Source organism: Antechinus flavipes, chromosome 3, assembly GCF_016432865.1.
Source record: "Antechinus flavipes isolate AdamAnt ecotype Samford, QLD, Australia chromosome 3, AdamAnt_v2, whole genome shotgun sequence".
Taxonomy (NCBI): domain Eukaryota; kingdom Metazoa; phylum Chordata; class Mammalia; order Dasyuromorphia; family Dasyuridae; genus Antechinus; species Antechinus flavipes.
The window spans coordinates 631,691,904-631,700,249 of record NC_067400.1 but is presented as its reverse complement, the minus strand read 5'-3'; the positions used below and the strand labels follow the sequence as shown (position 1 = coordinate 631,700,249).

Sequence of the window (8,346 nt, the reverse complement as noted above, 5' to 3'; positions counted from 1 at the left end):
ACACTGTGCACAAAAGTGTGCAAAATGTTTAGAAGCATATGCAGGTCCATTGTCTGTTTTCCTTGCTTGTGGCGCACCCATAATTGCAAATGCTTGTATAAGGAATTCAGTGACCACTCGGGCTGTCTCTTTTGCTGCTGCTATTGTAAAAGTGAATCCTGAAAAGGTGTCTACCACAAGATGGATAAAAGACAGAGGACCAAAAGATTTATAATGGGTTACATCCATTTGCCCCATTTCATTGGTTCTCAAACCACAAGGGTTCTTCTCTGGAGGCAGTGTAGGAGCATGGAAAGAAAGGCAAGCTGTACAGCTTTTTACTATACTCCTACCTTCCTCTCGTTATTCCAAATTATAAGTGTAAAGCTCGAGCAGCCTGATGATATTTAGAATGAGATTCTTGGGCTGCCTTTCAAGGTGTGCCTTATCTCTCTGATGGACAAGGTGAATATGGCTCATTGGCACCCATCTGATTCCTTCTCCATTTGTGGAGATACAAGCAAACCCTCTTCCCCAAGCAGTTAACATATCTGGTCCCTTCCATTCACCACTTTCTGGGCCTCTCCACATCACCTGGCGATTAAAGATAATGGAGAGGCTCGCACTGGACACTGCCCTTCCGGTGGGTTATAAAACCTGCCTGCCAGAGCCAATGCACCTTGTCAAAAATCAAGAAATAGTATAAAGCGCTAGATTTATCAGTTCTCTAGGGTTGCCTGTCCACTATGAGAGTGGACCTGCAAGATATCAATCTTACCTGGATGCTTTCTCATTTGCTCTTGAAGTTCCTAAAAGAGCTGATATATATTAGAGGCTACAAATTTTATTTGGGCTATGGCAATTTTTTGTACCACACCTACTGAACAGGCTAAATCAGATACTATATTTATATCTCCTGGATAATAAGTAAGAGCTAGAATGATCGCATACAATTCATTCTGCTGAGTGGACTGAAAAGGAATTCTGAGTACTCTCTTTACAGTTAAGTCACAAGCGTATACAGCACAAATATTATGTTTGGATGCATCTCTAAAGAGAGTTGGTCCTTTAAGAGGAACTTTAGAAACCTTTTCTTCAAGAATCCACCGTCAATTATGTAATAGTCTGGTTATCTTTAATGGAGATCCGTGTGTAAAATTTGGAGCCATAGCTAATAAAATTTGCCACTCTGGGATGGTTTCACAGCATACATTAATTTGTGCATTAGTATAAAAGGTGTATATCTTATCCCAGATAATTGTACTCCTCGCTCAATGGCTTTTAATAAAATTCTAGCCATAGGCACTGGGTAAAGACTAAGAGTTTGTTCTGGTTGTGTTGGGAGGTTCACCCGCTTTATCACACATCTTGATGAAGGACTGCTGTGGGTGCCTCTTGTGTAGTAAAAACTGATATTTCCAAGGGTTTTTGAATGACATTCAACCACATTGGATAAAGTCAGTTCAAGTTCTCTGAAAGTCTCGTGAGCTTCTTTTGTAAGCTGATGTGGTGAGTTTAAAGCACTGTCTTTCCTTAAAATGTCATTTATTGGTTGTAATTGATAGGTAGTCAAGCCTAACACTCGACACATCCCTTAGAAAAGAGCTGTAGTCAGGCAGAAAGTCTTCCCATATTCATTACATTCTTAAGATCTTTCACAGTATGGATAATCTGATGTCAAATGAGGTCTATTTTCCAGCAGAAGGCCTTCCCGCAGTCATTACATTCATAAAGTTTTTCTCCCATATGAATTTTCCTGTACTGAGTAAAATATGTCTCCTGGCTGAAAGTCTTGCCACATTCATTACATTATTATTTCCTTGCTAGCTGGGTGCCACAATTCCAGATTTGACTTAAGTCAAAGGTACCATCCCTTATAAGACTTTCCTGGCATAATTCCTTCAAAGAAATGTCCAGCTTTGGAATTGTCCGTTTGATTTCAGACGTACTGTCCCAACCTGAAAGAGATAAAAATGTAAATATTCCATTTCCTGCTGCATTACACTTAATCATATCTTCTATCTCCTCAATCAATAACGATGATCAAATAATAAAATATACAACATATGACACATTAGTTTTGTGTACTATAATGAGCTTTTACACTTTAAAATAAGCTTCTATACCAACACCACAAGAAAGTCTAAGATAGAAAAGAAACTCACACTCATCAAATCATTCATACCAGCACTTTTCTGATTAAAAAAATTATTAGGTTCTATTGGGGAACGTCTAAGATACATTCCTCTAATACAATATTACCTCACTTTAAAAAATGACAAATATGAAGAGTTCAGCGAAGCAAGGAAAGACTTATGTGAAATATTACAGGGAAATAAGAAGAGTAAACAAAATATAGGATGACAACAAAAATACAACATAATATGTAATTATAAGGACAAAGGATGGTCCCAGAGAAGAGCTGAGAACATGTACCTCCCTCCCCCTTCATTGCAGAAATGGGAGATTCCCAGTGTGGAACAATGTATACATATATTAAACAAAGAGGTGAGAATTTGTTGTTTTGAATGTTTCTTTTTTTTTTTCTTTTTTAACTTTATAAGGAAAAGCTTGTTTAATAGGGGAGTAGGAAGAGGTATATTTAGAAATAATTGTGAAGTAAAAATAAAATAGATTGATAACAATAATGGTTTAAACTGTGCAAGATTACTTGAAGGATATAATGCACGTCTTTTTTTTAAATTAGAAAACTAATAAATATGTATTTATTCAGAAAATATTATTAGAGAAGTGGCTACTTGTCAGGCATGTTATGGTGAGGTCTCCTCTCTCGTATGCATTAGCATAGATGTTTGCCGAGGTCCCTTCCAATTCTGAAATTAAGTATCAGAGCAGGGCAGGCATTAAGAGGTAAACTAATGCTTATTAAATGGGTTTGTTACTCTTTTGGAAGCAAAGAACAAGTTGAGGGTTCCATAAACAGTGAAATGCTCCAGACATTCATTTTTCCACATATGTTCATGTGTTCAAGTCCTAGAACACTGGAGGAACTCTTGGATGAGATCCTTAATCACTTAAAAGAGTCTGGGCTATATCCACGCAGGGAAGAATGTGTAGATAAAAAATGCCTAGTGTCCACACCCTAACATGCAGTTAGATGGGCAAGCTACAGAATTCATCCAACAGTGCAATTTTAAAGTTCAGAACTACAGTTTTTGTATAACTATGTATACATATATTGCATTTAACATATATTTTACCATATTTAACATGTATGGGACTACCTGCCATATAGGGGAGGGAGCGGGAGGAAGGAGAGGAAAAGTTGGAATAGAAGGTTTTGCAAGGGTCGAAGTTGAACAATCACCCATGCATATGTTTTGTAAATAAAAAGCTATAATAAGAAAAAAAAATTTTAAACTACAGTTTTGGGGACCTTATATATTTATTCTTATCTTAGAAGGATGGACATTGCAAAAGGATAATAAATGGGGCTAATAACTGAAAAGGAGAAAAGGCTGAAATGCCTTTGGGAAATGAAACGTCCTCTTATTGTCCCCAGACTTCTCCCTGACACAAAGATTCATATCTTACATACAAAATTCTCACACGGGTGTTGATGGCACATATAAGAAGAATTTCAGGTATTAAATATATAAAGTCACTATATCAAAGGCCTTTGATTTTATTAAGTGTGAAAACTACTTTCCTCCACCAATACTGGCTGCAACTCATCTATAATAATTTTAGAGTTTTAGTTACCTAAGGTTGAAAAAGAATAACTGATAAGGCTCATACTCACATAGTTACCATCAGAGGTAAGGTATATAGCATTACTAAATTCACAAGGAAAGATTAAAAATTTGTCAGAGAATCTGCCCGTCTATAATGGATAAATGGTCCAAGAATATAAAGAGAAAAATCCAAATGGAAAAAGAAACACAAATTTAAAAGTCAATTGAAAAGTCACTCAAACCTTACTAATCAATTAACTAACCAGAGGCATGAATTGGAACAACGCTGAGGATCTACGCCAACATACTGCAGAGATCATTAAAACAAAAAAACCCTCAATGTTGTCAGAGTTGAATAAACGGGTACACTCATTCATTTATGGCAGAATGCTAGAAATTAAATAGCAAAACAGCAAGCAATCTGGCAATATGCAGTAAAAGTGACAAAATAATTATACTCTGACTCGATTGCACTATTCAGTATATAACTTTTTTTTTTTTGAGCTAGTTCCATAAACATGCTCATTAAAAAAAAAAAAAAAACTGTGGAAAGTCTTTATAGAATAATGCAATGAGAAATTTGACAAGGACTTCTGTTAGTATAAATTATGAATATATAACAGGAAAACAAGGGAAGGATGAATGGGAAGGATCTCCTGCCAGAGAAAATCAGCTCTTCCCCACATTTCTGGGAGGGATACAAGGGCAGTTTCCTGGATCCTCATTTTATAAGTGATTCCTATTAAAGACCAGTCATGCTGTTGTATGCTCTACCTTTTCCCCATCTGGTTTTCACTCATTTCCATAGACAGGTGCATCTCTTTTTGGCATCCAAAGTTTTATTTCTTGTTCCAATTGGTATAGTGTATCTGGTTTGGAAATCACAAATCCTGTTTGTTGGAAATAGAAAAAATGGTGGGTTCGGGGAACCATCTCAGATTTAATATAATGCAATAAACATTTATTAAACCATCTACTATGTCCCTTCTCTCTCTTGGGAAAACTGAACAGGCCAGGAAATCCCAAAGGGTGTGACCATAAGATGCTCACTTTGGAACTATGAAGAAATGGGCCACAGACTGGAGTTGTACTCAGGTAAAAAATTAATTTATTTGATACACATCCTGCTAACAGGATAGGAAACTTTCATGTCTTCAGAGAACTATACTCGGGTTAGATGACTATTTGTAATAATTATCATATCACTACATCATACAATAATACAATAATATAATAATAATTAAAGATTCTCTCGGAGGGAACAGAGAGTGAAGAAGCTGCAACCTCTGGAGCAGACAAATAATCACTTGCTAGAGGTACAAAACAAAGGTCTTTTCCCTAACCACGGGGCCATAAAGAGTCATAACTGTTGGGCAAAACAAGAAAATCACTCCGGAAAGCCCATGATTCATACCAAGGAAGCATCTGTCCAAAGGACAGATGGGGAGACAAGGGGAATCTGGGCTTACCCGGGCAGGCCAGGGTCCTCCGGTTGTCCCGCATCACGGCCCTGCGCAGATCCTGCTGGGAAGGGCACGGGGTCTCCTTGGAGGTGACAGCCACAATTCCTGCAACATCAGACACGCTTGTGCATATTCCAGGAGCGACCTAGAGAAGAACCCTGTGGCTGCCCCGGAACCACTAGAAGCGCTTCTCAAGGTTCAGACTCCGACGGGCCCCAGCCCGGTATTTACCGAGCTCCCCAGGTCTGAATCAGATGGACGGCCCTGCGCTGTGTGTTCCAGCCTTCACTCCCTAAGCATCTGGGAACCTGGTCTGGCCCGAGGGTCGGGCACGTGGCTGAGCACTGGGGACAGTGACGACAAAACGACCCCGAAGCGCCTGCAAGACAGCGCCACCCCCCGGGGGAGAGAGGGGACAAGAACCAGGGACCCGAATGAAAAGCGGGAAAATCCGTCCTTTCGGAGAAAGCTCCAACACCCAGAGACTCCGAGTCAGCTCAAGCCACAGGCCCGGGAGGAGGCAGGGCCCGGGCGGGGCCTGGAAGGGGCTTCCCAGAGGCAGAGACGGGAGGGAGGGCGTTACCCTTGGGCATTCGGGTTGGAGGGAAGTCAGAGGGAGGCATGGGGAGGAAGCCGCAGAGAGAAGCCAGGCAGGGAGATTGGGCTCCCCCGCCCAGAACCCTGCAGAACAAAGGGGCGGGGCTTCGTGACCCCTATTAACAGCCAGGGACCAAAACTCCCCCGGGATTCTCCCAGAAACAGTCCTCCGGCCTGAAGCTGCCCTTGGAGGGACCACCAACCCCTCCGGCGGAGAGCCCTAATCCCACCGGGACCAGCCCGCCTCCCCACAGCCCCCGCCGCCTTCCTAGCGTCTCCCTCGGGCGCCCCGGAGCACAAGGCCCCTCCTTCCATGGGACAGACAGGCCAGCGTGCCCTCCGCCCAAGCGGGACAGAACTTAAGGGTTTGGGGGCCGGGACCTCTCCTACTCTGGAAAGCTGCCGAAGCCTCTGGGCCCTCCCTCAAAATGCTTTAAACACCCAAGGAAAAATACATAACGTTATAAAGGAGACCAACTGTGGGGAAATCATTATGAATTTTTGCCAATCACTGACCTTAAGGATCCCGCCCCAAAATGCGGTTTAACAACATGACGTGATTCCAGCGCAGGAAGAAAAGCGGCCTTTGTCACTGGGGCCGCCAGGATCCTCCCGGATCCAGCCGCTTTTCTGACCCCGAGGCCCTGCGGGATTATACAAAGAGGGGTCAGTCCGCCAGGGCCGGGCTCGGTGCTAAGCGTGAACTACACGCACACATGCGCACACACAGGCCCGCATAGATGGGAGGCAGAGGGAAGGGGGAGGAATAATTAGCAGCGGGAAGGTCCGGAATAAGGGGGATGGGAAAGGAGTCCCGCAGAAGATGGTGTCCCGCGGAAGCTTTTCTGCGGTAGCTGTCCCGAAAAAGGAGTCCCGCGGAAGCTTTTCTGCGGTAGCTGTCCCGAAAAAGGAGTCCCGCGGAAGCTTTTCTGCGGTAGCTGTCCCGAAAAAGGAGTCCCGCGGAAGGAGACGGACTGGCGGAGGGACAAGGCAAAAAAATGGCAGGATGGGAGCTTAAATGAATGTTCCGCCCCTGAGGAAAGCCAGACCCCTGCACCTTTCCGTGACTCCCCACAGGGACCCCTCCCCTTTGGGCCCGGCATGCAGGGCGGGCAGGGTGTTGGCTGACGCGCCGCTGACTGGCGGGACTGGGCGCCAGATCCCAAGGTCGTTGGTCCCAAAAGAGCCCCGGCCCCAGGACCTCTGAAGGGGGAGCCCCCACTTACCGAGGAAGAGTCAGGGGGGACGGAGCCTGGCGGCCATTTCTCCTCCTCGGAGCCTCACCTGGAGAGGGAGCGATAAAGGGGCAGGAAGGAGGTTCTCATCCCTGTGACTGCCCCGACACCGAGCCCGGAGGGGCCTGGGAGGAGAGGGGTCACTCGGGCTTCGGAGGGAGCGGCTCTGGGGGGGGAGCGGGAAGCCCGGGAAGGGGGGCCCGCAGGGAGGAACCAAAGCGGGGAGGTGCGGGGGGAAGGTCTTCGGGAGGCGGCTCCAAGGTCTAGGCGAGAAGAGCGAAGGGAGCACGGACCGGGGCGGTTCCCACGATGCTAGAGCGGCCCTTACAGGCTTCCGCACCACAAGCGGCGCCTTCAGGAGCGACTCTCTGTGGCGATGGCAGGATTCCAGGCAGGGGGAGAGCGCTAGAGCCCAACTTCCGGTTCCGGGAAAGCACAGGAAGGCAACCACGTGGGATGCCAAGTTCTGCCCCCTGCGGCAACGCGGCCTTTTGGGAAGTGAAGTTTGGACTCCAGGAGTGACTCCTGCGCATGCTCCGCAGTGACCTGCAGGTCCCATAGGTTAGAAAAAGAAGTCGGCTGTATCCTGGTGGTTTCAGCATCAATAATAATAATAATAAATTGAAATAAATTTACATTTCTTTGGGCAAGGCAGGGAAGGGTATGGAAAGGAAGGGCGGGGAGCCATGGGGCACCTCCGGTTCCACCTGGGTCCCCCCAGTGGCCGCTCGCACGCGCAGCCGCTGCTGTTCCGGTTTGTCCCTCCAAGGGGACCCTGACTTTAGGGAGCCGGGGTCATGACCCGCAGCTGCGCAGAGTCCCAGCCCCCCTCCCCCCGGCGCCCTCTGGATCCAGGGGCCGCGTGCGGATCAAGTCCAAAAATAAATAAACAATCCGGGAGGGGAAGAGCCTCGGTTCGGGTACAAGGAAACCTTGGCTGTTGTTCGGGGCCTGGTTGGCTTGGAGCCAGACGGTTGTTTCTGTTTGGGCCGGAGGTTCCGGCCTCCCCGGGGGGTTTTTTAACCAGGTAAAGCCGGCTCTTCTCGGCCCCTTTGCTTGCGGAGCCGGGATTCCCGAATGGGCGTTGGCTCCGGCAAACTCAGGCCGGGAAAGAGCTTGGCTCAAAAGGGCAAAGTCTCCCCCACCCGCATCTTGCCCCTGGGACCCAGACGGCCCCTGAGGAGAGACTGAGGCCGTGACCTTGCCTGAGACCGTGACCTTGCCTGAGGCCGTGACCTTGCCTGAGGCCGGGGTCCTCTACAAGAAGGGGAGAATAAGGGCTCGGAGAGAAGAGGACAGATTGACCTCGGGGCTCTGTGGGGTCCTAGGCCAGGCTGGGCAGGCCCCCCACAGCCCACCTCGGACTTCTGAATAGTT

General features: G+C 46.4%; 1 long non-coding RNA gene across 2 annotated transcripts; it reads right to left on the bottom strand.

Annotated features, from left to right (window-relative positions):
* Nucleotides 1-807: 807 nt before the first annotated feature.
* On the bottom strand, nucleotides 808-7,558 carry LOC127556817 (uncharacterized). 2 transcript variants are annotated; one of them, XR_007952519.1, is made up of 5 exons: nucleotides 6,961-7,558; nucleotides 6,251-6,438; nucleotides 5,144-5,242; nucleotides 4,449-4,564; nucleotides 808-1,937 (listed from the first exon to the last, which is right to left on the bottom strand). It is a non-coding gene; the product is annotated as an uncharacterized LOC127556817 (long non-coding RNA). The 2 variants fall into 2 exon arrangements; XR_007952518.1 differs by having other exon boundaries at nucleotides 6,251-6,378; nucleotides 6,961-7,554.
* Between the last annotated feature and the right edge of the window lie 788 nt (nucleotides 7,559-8,346).